The sequence below is a fragment of the Perognathus longimembris genome, chromosome 3 (assembly GCF_023159225.1).
Source record: "Perognathus longimembris pacificus isolate PPM17 chromosome 3, ASM2315922v1, whole genome shotgun sequence".
NCBI lineage: Eukaryota > Metazoa > Chordata > Mammalia > Rodentia > Heteromyidae > Perognathus > Perognathus longimembris.
Window position 1 is genome coordinate 61,059,320 of NC_063163.1, and position 17,121 is coordinate 61,076,440.

The 17,121-nt window shown below is 41.5% G+C and overlaps 1 protein-coding gene across 2 annotated transcripts in view; it reads right to left on the reverse strand.

Moving 5' to 3' along the window:
• Positions 1-17,121, reverse strand: part of Tnfrsf19 (TNF receptor superfamily member 19) — a 64,903-nt gene that overhangs the window by 13,998 nt on the left and 33,784 nt on the right. The window lies entirely within an intron of this gene.

Here is a 17,121-nt window from a genome sequence, read left to right on the forward strand (position 1 = left end):
GCTCCTCTTCTGGCTTTTTTTTTTGGGGGGGGGGGATTAGTTGGAGATGAGTCTCACAGACTCCTGCTCAAGCTGGCTTTGAACAGTGATCCTCAGATCTCAGTCTTCTCACTAGTTAGGATTACAGGCCTGATGGACTGTTGTTTCCACCCATTTTTAATATGGTCCTTTTTTGCATGTGACTTAAATCTTTAATGTAGTTTGTTTAATCTTTACATTTCTATTTACGTATAATTACTAAGTTCAAACTGGTACCAGATAAAATCTTAACAAATCTAGTTTTGCAGATCTTAATTGGCTTTACAATCAGAGATTTAAGGAGGGAACATATAGAAAAATGAAAATGAGATGGAGAGAGTCACCTCACAGCCTTGTGTGAGCTAGGCATGTGCTGGGGTCAGATTTGTCTAGGAGGGCAAGGTTCTCAGTGCCCTGGAATAGCAGAACCCGGGCAAAGTAGGAGGTTGTGTCCATGAACTTCAGAAAGGAAAGGGTAAATAAGAACAAAGAGTGGCAGGAGGAAAGAAGAGGAAAAAGCTCCAAAGTTTTGGAAACAGGATTTCTAAAGCAGTAGACATACCAGTTGCCGATGGTAATCCTAGCTACTCAGCTGTAATCCTAGCTACTCAGGAGGCTGAGATCTGAGGACCGAGGTTAAAGTCAGGCTGGGCAGAAGGTCTGTGAGATTCTCCAATGAAGCAGCAAAGATTTGGAAGTGGAATTGTGGCCCAAGTGATAGAGAGCCCTAGCAGTGAGTGAAAAAGCTAACCAAGAGAAGAAGACACTGAGTTCAAGCCCCAGTGTTGGCATCACATAAGAAAAGGAAACAAAAAGTCTTTTGGGGAGGGAGAAACTGGGAGAGAGTGAGGGAAAGGAAGATATTGGACAAAAGGAAATGTACTCATGACCAGACTCATGTAATTATAATCCCTCTGTACATCACTTTTATAATAACAATACAGTAAATCATAAAATAGAGTCCTTTGCTTCACATCCTTGTTCATTGCTGAACTATTCACAATAGGTAAGTTATAAAAACAGCCCAGATGCCCTATCATAGATGAGTGGATCCAAAAAATATAGTACCTGTATACAATGGAATCCTATAGTTACTAGAAAGAATATTATTACATTATTTTCAGGGAAATGGATGGATTTAGAGCAAATCATGTTAAGAGAGGTAAGCCAAAACTCAGAGAGACAAATGGCATATGTTTTCTCTCATATGTGGAAACTAGATCTAAAATACACTGAAACATGGTAAACTATACGGGACTACAGACATTCACACACAGTAAGGCAAAAGGAGGATATTCTTAGGAGAGGAACAAAGTGCAATGACTGTGTGACTCTGATCATGTAAAATAATATTTATCTTAATGAATTCCAGGAAATGAAAGCAAGAGGGTTTTTTATTTGTTGTTTTTCTTTTCTTTTCTTTGTGTCTTATTTGTTCATTTATCTGTCTTTGGGAGTGGAAGAGGGGGCTCAGAAATGGAGGGACAAAGAGTGGACAAATGCAGCAGTCGTACTCACTGGACACTATGTTGAAAATGAACTAGACGGGGCTGGGGATATGGCCTAGTGGCAAGAGTGCTTGCCTCGTATACATGAGGCCCTGGGTTCAATTCCCCAGCACCACATATACAGAAAACTGCCAGAAGTGGCGCTGTGGCTCAAGTGGCAAAGTGCTAGCCTTGAGCAAAAAAGAAGCCAGGGACAGTGCTCAGGCCCTGAGTCCAGTCCCCAGGACTGGCAAAAAAAAAAAAAAAAAAAAAAAGCCAGAAAATGAACTAGACAACTTGTGGGTGGGGATGGGAGGGAAAAACTAGGGGAGGGGTGACATTGTCCAGAAAGAAAAGTACTCTTTACCTGACTTATGTAACTGTAACCACTGTGTACATCACCTTTATAATACCAATAACAATTTTTAAAAGAGTGTTTTACTTTTTAGGATGAGTACCTCATGTGATGGAAATGCTAAATAAAAGTAAAGGGATGTGGCATGAAAGAGTGCCTGAACAGCTCTGAGAGAGGATGGAGCAAGCATGTAGGGACAGAAGGGGAGAATGGAGAGACAAGAGTTAGAGAGCTGTGGAGAGGTACTGGGGTGTTACCTGATGAATTCAAGCTGGTAGTGAGGGAAGCCGGAGAAAGACTAGGCAGAGTGAGCCAGGTACCATCACGCCTGGAATCCTACCTACCCAGGAGGCTGAAATCTCAGGATCGGGGTTTGATGCCAGCCTGGGCAGCAAAATCCATGAGACTCTTAGCTCCAATGAACCACTAAAAAGCCAGAAGTGGTGCTGTGGCTCAAGTGGTAGAATGCTAACCTTGAGCAAAAAAGCTGAAGGATAGTGCTCAGACCCTGGGCTCAAGACCCAGGACTGGCACAAAAAAAAAAAAAAAAAGAAATGTCTTACACCAGGGTCAAAATCATTACTTCACATTCCTCTTTATCTCTGGATGGATTATAAATAGACCTGTTTTGTACTTTAATTACTGTAAATACTCCAATTAACACTGACCAAAAACAAAAAACAAAAAACAACAAAACCCAAAACCCTACAAACCACAAATGGCAGCAGATTGTCTACAGCATTTTTCAGCAAGCACAATAAAGTTGAAAAAATGTTTCTGGCTTTCAAGGATGTATTTGCTTCTGTATATAATTCCCATTGACCTACAAAGGTCTTGCAGAGTTTATTTGACTGAGGAAACAATGGAGCTTTTAAACTTCTACCCCAAGAAAGAGAAAAGACACCATTGAAGAAATACATTATTATGGCTTTGAACATCTGTGCAGAGGAAAAACAAGCTCAAAAATAATCAGCCTTCAGATGGGACCAAGACAGGCTTGCCATCTGGGAACCAGAACAAAGACTTGGAAATTGGGCCATTGCCTTCCCTGTTCTGCCTGTAGATGTCACTTAACTCTCCCCATGCCAAGCTCCATGTGGAACTCTGGAGCTCAGCCCCTCTCAAGCTGTACCTGCTCCATCATGTCTCAGACTCCTAGAAGGCCATGCTGAAAAGAGGCCCACAGGGGACATTGATGAAAGTATTGTACACTGGTGGATTTTAGAACTCTGGGAGTTTGGGGTGTGTGGCCTAGAATCAATCTCCTGCAGACATTGAGGGATGTGTGTATTTTTTATTTTTGGTTGGTCAGGGCCTGGGTGCTGTCCCAGAGCTCTTTTGCTCAAGACTAGAGCTCTAGTGCTTTGAGCCCCAGCTTTACATCTGGTTTTCTGGTGGTTAACTGGAGGTGAGAGTCTCATGGACTTTCCTTCCTGGGCTGGCTTTGAATCAAGATCCTCAGATCTCAGCTTCCTAAGTTACTAGGATTACAAGTGTGAGATACCAGCACCCGACAATGCTTGTATTTTTATTTTGGCAGTGTGTGTGAGGATAGAACCCAGGGCTTCATGTCGGGTCTACTACTGAGCTACAAATGCAGCCCAACGATAATTTTATTATACTGTACTTTCTTCATTGAGGTCCTTTTCAGAGCACACCTGGAGAAGCAGGTGTGTGTGTGTGTGTGTGTGTGTGTGTATGTGTGTGTGTGTCAGTACTGAGGCTTGAACTCAGGGCCTGGATGCTGTCCCTTAGCTTTTCTACTCAAAGCTAGTATTCTACCACTGGGGCCATAGTTCCACTCCTGGCTTTTTGCTGGTTAATTGGAGGTAAGAATTTTCCTGACTTGTCTGCACAGGGTAGTTTCAAACCTTAATCCTCAAGTCTCAGCCTCCTGAATATCTGGGATGATAGGTAGGAGCCACTAGGGCTGGGCTTCAGCCAGTGTTTTTAACATCCTTAGGAAATGAGAAATTTGTTGTGGCCATTTTTCAATGTTTTTCCAGAAAAAAAAAATTGTTGGCCATATACATAAATAAATAAGCTTCCATATTACTTTTTTTTAGCCAGTCCTGGGCCTTGAACTCAGGGCCTGAGCACTGTCCCTGGCTTCTTTTTGCTCCAGGCTAGCACTCTGCCACTTGAGCTACAATGCCACTTCTGGCCGTTTTTCTATATATGTGGTGCTGGGGAATCGAACCCAGGGCTTCATGTATATGAGGCAAGCACTCTTGCCACTAGGCCATATCCCCAGCCCTCATATTACTTTTTTATGAAAATCATTTTGAATGAATTGTGATAGTTCCCAGCTTTCTTAAAAAGGCTTTAGCTGAACTCCAAGAAATGGAAACAAGAGGTTTGTTTCTTTGCTGTTGTTTTCTTTTCATTTAGTCTTGTTTGTTCATTTATCTGGCTTTGGGAGTGTAAGGGGAGGCTCAGAAATGGTGGGATAGGTGGCTGGGAATATGGCCTATTGGCAAGAATGCTTGTCTCGTATACATAAAGCCTTGGGTTCAATTCCCCATCACCACATATATATAAAAGGCCAGAGGTGGCGCTGTGGCTCAAGTGGCAGAGTGCTAGCCTTGAGCAAGAAGAAGCCAGGGACAGTGCTCAGGCCCTGAGTCCAAGCCCCAGGACTGGCCAAAAAAAAAAAAAAAAAGAAAGAAAGAAATGGTGGGACAAAGGGTGAACAAATGCAGCAGTGTTATTCACTTGACTCTATCTTGAAAATAGGCTATACAACTTGTGGGTGGGGATGGGAAGGGAAAAACTGCAAGAGATCGAGGAAAGGAGTGACATTGTCCAAAAAGAAATGTTCTCATTATCTGACTTATGTAACCCCTCTGTATATCCCCTTTATAATAACAGTAAATTATTTTTTAAATGAGCGGAAAAAAGGCTTTAGCTGGGCTGTGGCTCAATGATGTAGTACTTGCCTAGTGTAGTTAGTATGATGTAGGGGCCAGGGAGATGCACAGAGAGAGGGAGAAGGAGAGAGAGCAAAGACTTCTACAGTGTAATATGATCTTCCTCCCACCCCTTCCTGAGATCCAGAATAAATAAGGAGATCTGTAATTATCATACTGAGTGGCATTAGAAAGAAAAACTTCAGGGGTCAGTCATGAGGGTGAGTTGGTCTGTTTATTCAATACTAAATGTCACAAAATGACAGTGTGCTTTGGGTTTCTGTGGCTGCTTTTGTGGCTATCCGAGTCCCCGGTGTGATTGCAGGCTGCCCTTTCCTGTCCTTTCACATCCAGCTTTCTGCTTTGATCTGGGTTCTCCCTTTCAGCTCCCTCTGCCATGGCTGCTTCGGTCTGATTCAGCCAGGAGAGCAGGGGGTGGTCGTACATGCCTGTAATCCCAGCTCTTGGGAGGCAGAGAGAGAAGGGTCCTGAGTTCCAGAACCAGCCTGGACTATATAGTAAAACTTTGTTTCAATCAATCATCAATTGGTTAATCAAACAATTAGTGAATCCAACATGGAGGTGGATTCTAAGGCCCTTACAAATTAGTGCTAGGGCCTGTGTAGGAAAAATCTCACTGATTATTGAGTTGCCAGCTGGGTCTACATACACAGCCTTTGATAACAACTCCTTCTAAAGACTTCAATTAAAAAAAAAAAAAAGATGAAGTCACATGAGAAATCAATGGCCCACACCTGTAATCCTAGCTTCTTAGGAGGCAGAGAGCTGAAGACCATGGTTTGAAGCCAGCCAGGTCAAGAGAGTCTGGAGATTCTTATCTCCAATTAACCACCAAAAAGCCAGAAGTCGTCAAGTAGTAGAGCACTAGCTTTGAGCAAAGAAAGGTTCAGGCACAGTGCTCAGGCCTTGAGTTCAAGTTCGAGTAGACTAAAATAAAATCACTACCATTGATGAAAAGAAAGAACCAAAGTAAAGGGAAGCAAAGAGCCGCAGACAGCAAGAGGAAGGGCAGAAGTCGCAATGGTGGCATTCTTGTCCAACAGTCCTCAAAGTGTGACTCCAAAACCAGCAGCCCCATCAGCAATCAGTCTCCTGGCCCGGCACCCCGGAGTCTCGGTCTGAGGACCAGCAACGGTTTCAAAGCCCTCAGTAAATGGAGCCCTTTATTAGTCCATCCTGGCTTTGTGAACCCACACTGTGAGGCTCCAGGAAGCATTCTGGAAAATCAGGCCATTTAAGCATTAGCCAAGTCACCAGAAAAACTGCTACAGAAACAGGAAACTCACTGATTGCATAATAAAAATAGCCCTTATGAATGTCTTTGGATTGCAAGGATGAAACGGTCATTTTCTCTGATCAGGTTCAGTAAGGGCTGAACTGGAGGACGCTGGGGAACTACCAGGACTGGGCTCCTTAATCTCAGGGCTGTGCCAGCTGCAATCTGGGAAGTGGGGGATGGGACGGGGGGGGGGCAGAACGAGGAAGTGGGGAAGGCTCAGGGATCTCCAACTCCTCTCTTCTGTAAAGAAATCCTGGGACCTACAGGTTGTTGATTTTAAAAGACTCCCAGGGAGAGTACAAGGAAGATGGCGGAAAGTTAACAGGCGGCCCACAGAGCTCTCTCCAAACAAGCAGAGTTTTAAGGGCCCGCCAAGCTCTCCATGTCTACAGTGTTACACCAGGTAAACTGTAATTACACAGAGATTTATACTAAAGAAGAAAATGATAAGCAGCCTGCACAAGAAGACAGATTTAAGTGTCTGCTGGCAGTGGGGAGCCATGACAAAGACTGCAGTGACAATGACACAGACAGCATGCCCATGGGCTATCTACTCGCCTCCAGCAGGAATTGAAAGACCAGGAATGGGAACCCACACCACAGGCAGCCACAGATGGACACAGAGACTTCTCACATTGCAGATGGTCCGAAACACCAAGGGAAAACATCTTAGTTGTCTTCCTTCTGTTCCTTTCCCTTTCTTTATTCCTCTATTCTTATTTGGTCCTCCCTCTATTTTTTATTATATCTCTTAATATTTCTTTTAATTTCACTTTATTTTCCCTTACTTCTGGTTCTTGTTTCCTTCTTTATTTTCACTTAATTTTACTTAGTTTTCCTTATTTCTAGTTCATTTTTCTTTCTTCTTTTTCTTTAGTCCCTTGACCCCTAATTTTCTATCTGTGAGTTAGACTGTATTTGTCTCCGTTTTAACTATGTTTAAGTGGCTCATCCTGCTATCCTTTACGTTCAGATTGTTTTATCCCTTATAACAGATTTGCTCACTGGCTGCAACAATATATAATCTCCTTTCCTGAGCCACAAAGAAAGAAAAGGAGAGTTATATAAGGGGATATCTATCTATGATTTTGAACCTTCAAAAGTCTGTGCAATTACAGAGCTCTGGGTTACTTTTTGAGTTAAAATTGTGTTCTGTTGTGGCAATGGATTTGCGTTCATTTCCAAATGGGCAGAACAAACCATAGAAACACAGGAAGATGGCAAAACAAGGAACCTCAACTCCCACTCAAAATAACCAGAGCAGTCAATGAAAGATCTAGAAGTTAATTCTAAACATGGTTTAAAAACACTACTGGTAAATACACTGAATGAAGATAGGAGGCCTGCACATGGCTCTGTGTGAGTATGATGAACATAACCAAAGATTACTAGAGAAATTCATGGAATCCACAAAACAGAAAGCTGAATGAATTCTAACAGATGGAAAGGGAAAGGGAGTCCAGTGAAAATAGTCACTCAGTTAAAGGATATGATAGAAAACACTGAAAATCAAATTAAGGAAGTAAAGAAGTCCATACAAGATCTAAAACAAAGTGTCCACGAAGAGATTGAAGTCATCAGAAACAACCAATTAGAAGGCAGGGAAATGAAAAACAAAGTAGAAACTCTTGACAGCAGGTTAGGTGAATGCAGAAAACAGAATCTCTGGAATCAAGATAGTCTAGATATTATATAGAAAGAATAGATAATTACTCAGAACAAAGCCAAGAACCAAGAAATGTCATTATAGAAGCTTCAAGACTCAATCAGAAGACTCCATTTCAGGCTAATCAAGGGAAGGAAACTAAAGGGATAGAAATATATTTAACAGAATTCTAGCAGAGAACTTCCCAAACATCCAAAATGATAGACCCATTCAGATACATGAAGCCTTTAGAACACCAAGTAGACTAGACAACGGAACATCCCATCACTACATTGTAATCCCCATGGGATTAACAGAGACCAAGCTTGTCAGTGAGAAAAGATTAATTACCTATAAAGGAAAACCAATCAGAATAACTACAGATTTACCAGCTGACTCCATGAAAGCAAGGAAAGCCTGGAATGAGGTATGCCATTCCTTAATGGTAAACAACTACCATCCAAAAATAGTGTACCTAGCTAAGCTCTCCTTCACAACCCAGGTACAAATAAAAACTTTCCACAAGAAAGAAAAATTGAAACAATTTATCTCAACCAAACTAGCATCACAGAAGATACATAAAGATGTACTACACATAGAAAACCAACAAGAACGTGATATTGGCAGAGAAACAGCCCCTTACCAGAGAACTAAATAAATATCGTAAGAAATGATGAGGTACAGCCTCTAAGAAGGTGGATTACATGGCAGGAGCTACCAAACACTTATCAGCCCTAACTCTCAATGTTAATGAACTTAACTCTCCAGTTGAATGACATCAATAGACTAGTTGGATCTACCTTTCTGCTGTCTTCAAGAGACACATCTTGCCCCTCAAAACAAACATTTTCTGAAAATGAAAGGATGGAATAAAATCTATCAAGCAAATGGCTCCCATAAACAGGCCAGAGTTGCAATCTTAAGATAAAACAGATTTTGAATTAAAATTACTGAGAAGAGACAAAGAGGGACATTACATACTAATAAAGGGATCTCCCCTCCAGGAGGATATAACAATCCTAAATATCTATACACCAAATGCTGGAGCACTCAACCTCATCAAACAGACACTACTTACCCTATAAACACACAGAGACCCAAACATATTGATTGTTAGTGACTTTAACACACCACTGTTGCCTCCAGATAGATCAACATAGAAAAAATTCAGAGAAACCTCAGAACTAAACAATTGCACAGACCAACAAGACTTAACAGATACAGAGTATTTAAGTAGCATCTGAATATATCTTCTCAGCAGCATATGCAACATTCTCCAAAATAGATCATATTTTAGGCCACAAAGCAAATCTGTGAAAATTCAGAAATATTGAAATTATTCCCAGCATTCTGTCAGATTACAATGGAATAAAATTAGAGCTCAACACCAAAAGCCACCGTAGAAAATTCTCTAACTCATGGAAATTGAACAGCACATTGATTTGGAGAGATCAGAATGGAAATCCAAATGTTTATGGTATTTAACAAAAACAAACACACAAAATGCCAGCTCCCCTGGGACACAGTGCTTAGAGGAAAATTTGTAAGTCCGAGTGCCCAAATTGGAGAAATCTCAAATCAACAATTTAATGATGCACCGTAAACTCCTTGAAAAAGAGGAATAAGCCAAACTACAAACTAGTAGACAGAAACAAATAAGTAAAATTAAATCCAAAGTAAGTGAATTAGAGATCAAGATTACCATAGGAAGACTCAACAAAACAAAGAGTTGTTTCTTTGAAAAAAAATTAACAAAGCTGACAGACCCTTAGCAAATCTGACAAAAAAAGAGAAGAGAATACACCCAAATAAATAACATTAGAGACAAGAATGAGAACAAGATTCTAAACACTGTAAGAGAATACAAACCTTTATGTTAACAAATTGGAGAATCTGGAAGAAATGGAAGAATTCCTAGCAAACAATGATATATCCAAACTAAACCAAGAAGATTCAAACCAACTAAATAGACCCATAACAAGTAATGAAATAGAAATGGCAATAAAAGACCTCCCATCCAAGAAAAGCCCAGGACCAGATCGATTCAGTGCCCAATTCAAAGCAGAACTCATTCCAATACTCCTCAAACTCTTCGATAAAATTGAAAGCAAAAGTTCACTCCCAAACTCCTTCTATGAAGCCAGAATAACACCCATCCCAAAACCAGACAGGGACTCATCAAAGAAAAAGAACTATAGACCCATCTCTTTGATGGACATCCATGCAAAACTTCTTACTAAGATTCTGATCAACCAACTTCAACAACTCATCAAAAAAAAAAAAAAAAAGTCATAGACTATGATCAAATGGGATTCATTCCATGGATGCAAAGCTGGTTCAATATATGCAAGTCAGTTAATGTAATTCATCACATAAGAGCAAGAACCACATGATCATCTCAACAGAAAAAAACATTTGACAAGATACAACAATGCTTTGTGATAAAAGTTCTGGAGAAGCTAGGAATCCATGGAACATTCCTCAATACAATAAAGGCTGTGTATGACAAACCTATAGCTAGCATTATACTTAATGGTGAAAAGTTAAAACCATTTCCTCTAAAATCAGGAATGAGACAAAGACGTCTGCTCTCTTCACTCCTCTTCAGTATTGGAATTCCTAAGAGCAATAAGGCAAGATGCAAACATAAAGGGGATACAAACAGGGAAGGAAGAAGTAAAACTCTCCCTCTCTGCAGATGACATGATCCTGCATTTAAAGATCCCCATGGATTCTTCTCCCATGGATCCCCATGGATTCTTCTTGAGCTGATCTGAAGCTTTGGCAAAGTAGCAAGGTATACAATTAACCCACAAAAACAAATAGCTTTTCTATATGCCAACAATGAGAAGAGCAAGCCTGAAATCAGGAAAGCAACTCCTTTTGTAATAGCCTCAAAACAAACAAACAAAAACCAACAACAACCAAAAAAACCCTAGGAACTATCTTAACCAAAGACGAGAAGAACCTCTATGATGAGAACTTTAAAAACATGAAAAAGGAAATTAAAACAGATTTAAGAAAGTAGAAAAATCTTCCATGCTCCTGGGCTGGGAGGTGTAACATTGTGAAAATGGAAATACTGCCAGAAGTTATCTACAAATTCAATGAAATACCCATCAGTATCACACCAATATTCTTCAATGATATAGAAGCAGCAATCTAAAAATTTATATGGTATAATATAAGAACTTGAATAGGAAAAGCAATATTTAGTACAAAGAACAGTACTAGAGGAATACCAATACTAAACTTCAAACTCTATTACAAAGCCATAGTTATAAAAACAGCTTGGTACTGGTACATGAACCTGCCTGAGGACCAATGGAATAGAATCAAGACCCAGAAATGAACCTTCAGCCCTATGGCCACCTAATCTTTGATAAGGGAGCCAAAAAACACAGGATAGAACAAAGACAGTCTCTTCAACAAATGGTGCTAGCAGAATTGGCTATAGATGTGTAGAAAACTGAAGTTAGATCCTTATATATCACCCTGCACCAGAATCAATTCCAAATGGATCAAAGACTTCAATGTAAGACCAGATGCCCTAAAAATATTACAGGAAGGGTTAGGGGATACACTAGGGCTCCTTGGCACATGTTGAAACTCCCTAAATAATGATTCAGAAACACAATAAATCAGGCTGGATAAGTGGGATTGTATTAAACTCCAAGAGTTTCTGCATGGTAATGGACATAGCTAGCAGGATAAATAAAAAGCCCACAGAATGAGAGATCTTTACTATCCATACATCAAAAAAGAGCCTCATATCTAAAATATACTTAAAGTTCAAAGAAATTAACAACCCCCCAAACTAACTCCTCAAAGAAACAACAACCCAATTAATAAGAGGGCTAAAAACTTAAAGAGAGTTCTCCAAAGAAGAAATAAGAATAGACACATGAAGAGATGTTCAGCCTCTCTGGCCATAAAAGGAATGTGAAGCAAAACAACATCGAGATTCCACTTTACCCTATTTAGAATGGCCATTATCAAGAAAACTAACAATAACAGATGCTGGTGGGGATGTGGTCAAAAGGGAATGCTACTACACTGTTGGTGGGAATGTAAACTTGTTCAACCACCCTGGAAAGCAGTTTGGAGGTTCCTCAAAAGACTCAATGTAGAGAAATCCCACTCCTGGGTGTTTACTCAAATGACCACAAACTGACCTGCACTAATGCTACCAGCCCAATCAGTTCATTGCAGCATTGTTTACCATAGCTAAGATAGGGAATCAACTCAGATGCCCCTCAGTGGATAAATGGATCAAGAAAATGTGGTATATATACACAATGAAATATGATATTTCTATCAGAAAGAATGGCATTGCCCCATTCGTAAGGAAATGGAAAGACTTGCAAAAGATTATATTAAGCAAAGTAAGCCAGAACATAGGCTGCATGGTTTCCCTCATTTATAATAACTAGAATATATCTATAAATCTACAAGTTAATCCACTGGATAGTAAAGGATAAATAATTATACCTGAACATGATTAAACTGCACGCTAAGCTTTCACACAGTGAGAATAAAGGAGGATATTCTTAGGAAGGGATCAATAGCTATGTTCATATGACCATATAAAATGATGCTTATCAAAATGAACTTTAAGAAATGGAAACAAGAGGTTTTTTGGCTTTGGGGGTGTGTGTATACTGTTTGCAGTTATTTCTTTTTTCTTTCATGTGTTGTCACTTTTTTTCTTTCATCTGTTGTCACTATTTTTGATTTCTATACTCTTTGTCTCGTATATAAGTTTATCTGATTTGGGAAAGGAAGGGGAATCACAGAAAGGATGGGATAAAGAGTGAACCAATTTTCTACACATTATTTTGGAAATGAACTTTACAACTTGGGGACGGGAGTTGCGGGGGTGGGGAATGGGAGAAAATGATGGAGAGGATAATATTGTTCAAAAAGAAATGTACCCATTACCTTACTTATGTAACCATTCCCCTCTGTACTTTACAATAAGATGTAAACTGAAACAGAAGACTCCCAGTTTTCTTTTAAATTTCCTTCTACTGTGTGTGTGTGTGTGTGTGTGTGTGTGTGTGTGTGTGTGTGCGCGCGCGCACCAGTACTGGTGCTTAAACTCAAAGGCCTTGTGCTCATGCTTGACATTTTGCTCAAGGCTTATACTCTACCAATTGAGCCAGTACTCCTCCTCTTTGTGAACTTTTCTGCCTGGGCTGGCTTTTAATCACAATCCTCAGATCTCAGCCTCCTGAGTAGCTGGGATTACAAGAGTGAGCCTAGCTGTTTTTGTTTTCTAAAAGAATGCTTACCAGGCACTATCGCTGTAAAATCTAAGTCAAAAGATAAGATTTGCAGTGTCTTTACACACATGGACATATTTGTGGGCGAGTTTTGTAGAAGACCATGAGGCATCCACCCACACAGTGATAGCACCTTAGTCCAAGTACCTATGTGGCTCAGTACTACATAAAGCCAGACACTCATGAATCACATGGGAAAACATTATATTTAAAGTGGGGGAAAGAATGCAAACAATATATACAAAACCAGACACTGGTGGCTCACATCTATAACGCTAGCTACTCAGGAAGCTGAGATCTGAGGATCGTGATTACATACAGGACAGGAAAGTCCATGAGGCTCTTATCTCCAGTTAACCACCAAAAAGCTGGAATTAGAGGTGTGGCTCAATTGGTAGAGCACCATCCGTGAGCAAATAAAGCTAAGAGACAGCACCCAGGACCCAAGTTCAAGCTCCAGGACTGACACAAAGAAAAAAAAATTAAAGAGGGACATATTGCTGGGTGCCAGTGGCTCATGCCTGTAATCTTAGCTACTCAGAAGGCTGAGATCTGTGGATCAAGGTTCAAAGCCAGCCTGAGCAAGAAAGTCCATGAGACGCTTACATCCAATTAACCACCAAAAAAGCCAGAAGTGGCACTGTGGCTCCAGTGGTAGAGTGCTAGCCTTGAGCATAAAAGTCTGGGGACAGCATCCAGGCCCTTAGTTTAAGCCCCAGGACAAACAAACAAAAAGGGCCATATTTCTTGTCCTTTTGAACTATTTACATTTGTTGTACAAGAAAACATTTTAAATTCTCTTTGGAAAAATCTTTTTTTTTTCTTCCCACCATTTAATACTTCTTGGTACAGGGAAAGTGACTGTCGGCTAGTTCCTGAGCCAGGTGACATTCCTCTAGCATCTCAGGGCCTCATGGCTGTCCTGCTTGCCTTTCCTTCCTCCCACATGAGCCAGTCACTGATCACTCACTACCTTTAGCATCACGTGGCTGGTTTCACAAAGCCCCCAAGAGCAATGCAAACATGGAGGTTAAACACACTTTCAGTATAGTTATACCCTGGTAAAAAACCCTCTTTGAATGCTTTTCAAAACCATTTGTTCCAACCACAGTATTTGTTCCAAAGCTAAGTAAATATGGCTCAAAGAAATCACACAAAAATCTGCCTTTTTTATCAGACCCAAGGCAGGATATGGTTCTAAAATTTCTTCCTTTTTTTCTTCTTCTTCTATTTCTTCTGTGCATAATTAGGAATGGAAGAAGCTGGAGCAGAGCCTACAGCTAGGATTTCATTAGGAAATGATCTTTTTACTCATCGGTAATTTACATTAATGGCACTCATTAGCCTGTGCCCCATGCCCAATCGGTCATTACAAATGACCTGTGGGCCAATTGGTCATCACAAATCCATGATTATTTCAGGGACTGAGGGGTGGGGCTGCTCTTTTGGTGGGGTGTGAGGCTTGGAAATGGAAAAGACAAGAAACCAAAGCGGGGACTCCTGTGCCTCAGAGTCTTATCACAGTTGTGTATTAAACTTCAGGCTTCATGGCAGATCCTATCAAGTGTCTCTCTGTTCACCCAGCAGTGAGATGACCTCAGGGCCTGGTCCTCTGTGCCGCTCCCAGCAGGGCTATATATGTCCAACTGGGCAAAGCAAAGAGCTGCAGTGGGTGGGAAAAAGGCCATGGATCACGGGTTGGATGTCCCTGTGGCTGGTATTCTGGCACTCAATATTTCTGCATTTGGTTCCCTCCCAAATCTGCAGGTAAGGAGCTCATGTATCCCCATTCCCAAGCCAGGAAACAGGTTCAAAGAGGGGTGATGATTTGCCTGAAGCTACGCATCAGTACACAGCAAGTCTGGAATCCAAGCCTGCTCAAACAGTTCCCAGTTATGTTCTACCCTGTCACGATCTGCAAAGATCAAAAATTCTACATAAGTCGCCTTCTCTTCCTCCTCCTCTTCCTCCTCCTCCTCCTCCTCCTCCTCCTTCTCCTCCTCCTCCTCCTCCTCCTCCTCCTCCTCCTCCTCCTCCTCCTCCTCCTCCTCCTCCTCCTTCTCTTCCTCCTCCTCTTCCCCCCTTCTCCCCCCATCTTTTCCAGTACAGAGGATAAAACCCAGGGGATAAAAACCCAGGGCCACAAGTATATTGGCAAGCTCTGTCACTGAGCCACACTTCCAATCTTCTCCTTTTTTTTTTTTTCAAGTTGGGAGGGTCTTGTTACATTGATTAAGCTGCTCTCAAACTACTGTTGCAATTGATATTCCTCTCTCAGCCTTCTGAGTAACTAGGACTGCAAACACATATCATGATGCTGTTTTAAGTCCTTCCTTCCTTCCTTCCTTCCTTCCTTCCTTCCTTCCTTCCTTCCTTCCTTTCCCTTCCTGCCTTCCTGCCTTCCTTTCCTCCCTCCCTTCCTCCCTCCCTCCCTCCCTCCCTCCCTCCCTCCCTTCCTTCCTTCTGTGCTGGGGATTGAACTCAGAACCTTGAACTTGCCAGGCAGGCTGCCTACAACTTGAGCCACACCCACATCACTTGAACCACACCTCCTGCCATTCAAACCATCCATGGGACCACTTGAGCCACACCTCCTCCTGCTGGAGCCACTCCTCGGTAGCTAGAGCCACTTGAACCACACCCCCCATCACTGGAGCCACACCCCCAGCACTCAGTTGTAGAAGTTTTGGATTACATTCTGAAATTTCCCCCACCTCCTGTGATGCCTACTGAGTGGGGCTGTGTGCCTGCCACATTACCACACTCACTTCATGGTTCATCTTAGAACCACACATGGTTTCTACTAAACACTGCACATCTAGGACAGGCACTTGTTGCATCCACAAGACAACAGCTCCAAAGAACTAGGAGATAAGAGTTGACCATCCAAAATGTGTTACAAGCCAGGAGCCAGGGGGAAAGTTGGCAGCACCGGGTTATTCATGAGGCCCAGGAAATCTCAGCCTCTGCCACTGCCTCCTGACCCTTGACACAAGCCCCAGTCCATAGGTAGCCCAAGGGGTGTCCCTTCCACACAGCCAGAGGGATGCACCCAGAAGAAACTCTTCAATCCTGAGTTGAAAAACCCAAAAGAGAAGAAGGAAAATATAAGGCATAGTGTATAGTTTCCTCTCAAACATGCCAGACTCTCCTTTGAAGAGATTAGCTGTGTTTTAGAATGATCAGTGAAAGATATTTAACTTTCTAGAACAAAGATAGCACCAGTGATGTTCACTAAAGCTCCAGACCGTCTTCTGTCTCCTGAGCATGTTGCATTTTGGACTTGGACAAATAATGTGTTTTGCTTTCCAAATAGTCTCACACATGGAGAAAGAGATTGCTATCCACATTAAGCAAGATCACCGTTCACTATCTCTGACATGGTAGATTTGTACACTTCAGTTAAATAATGTAACCTTTAGAAAATAGCATAAGAAAAAGTCACCAGAACTGGGCTTATGCCTGTGACCCTACCTACTCAGGAGGCTGAGATCTGAGGATTGAGGTTCAAAGCCAACCTGGGCAGAAACATCCATGAGACTCTTATCTCCAATTAACCAGGAAAAAGCTGGAAAAGGAGCTATAGTCCAAGTGGTAGAGTGACAGCCTTGAACAAAAAAGCTAAGCAAGAGTGCAGGGCCTTGAGTTCAAGCCTCAGGGTTTGCATCAAAATAACAAGATCAAAAACAAAACATTTCCCCAAAAGGCCAGTGTAGCTCTTTCGAGGAGAGAGCATGTTCCTTTACCGTCTTGCCTGGTCATTGCTGTTTCTTGAGGATGAAGCATAGTTTCCCCCAATCCCTGCTTGGGGACTGGAGACCATGCCTGTGTCATATAGCCTGGGAGAGGGGTTTGTTGGCCGGGTTTGTATACTTAGCATTTAGAGGGAGAACAGCCATCGTTCCTCTTGTGCCAAACCCACCTGGATTGAAAACTGGAAACAAATACCTTTTATCTCTAAGGAAAGCACAGAATCAAAGAGATGAACTAATGTTAACCTAAAGAGACAAGGCTCCATTGTCCTATGTAAAGCCATATTCCCAGTACACAAGGAGCTCTCTCTTCTCACTGATTTTGCTCAACAAGAAAAAGGAAGGAATGAAGAGTCACGTGGAGGAACAT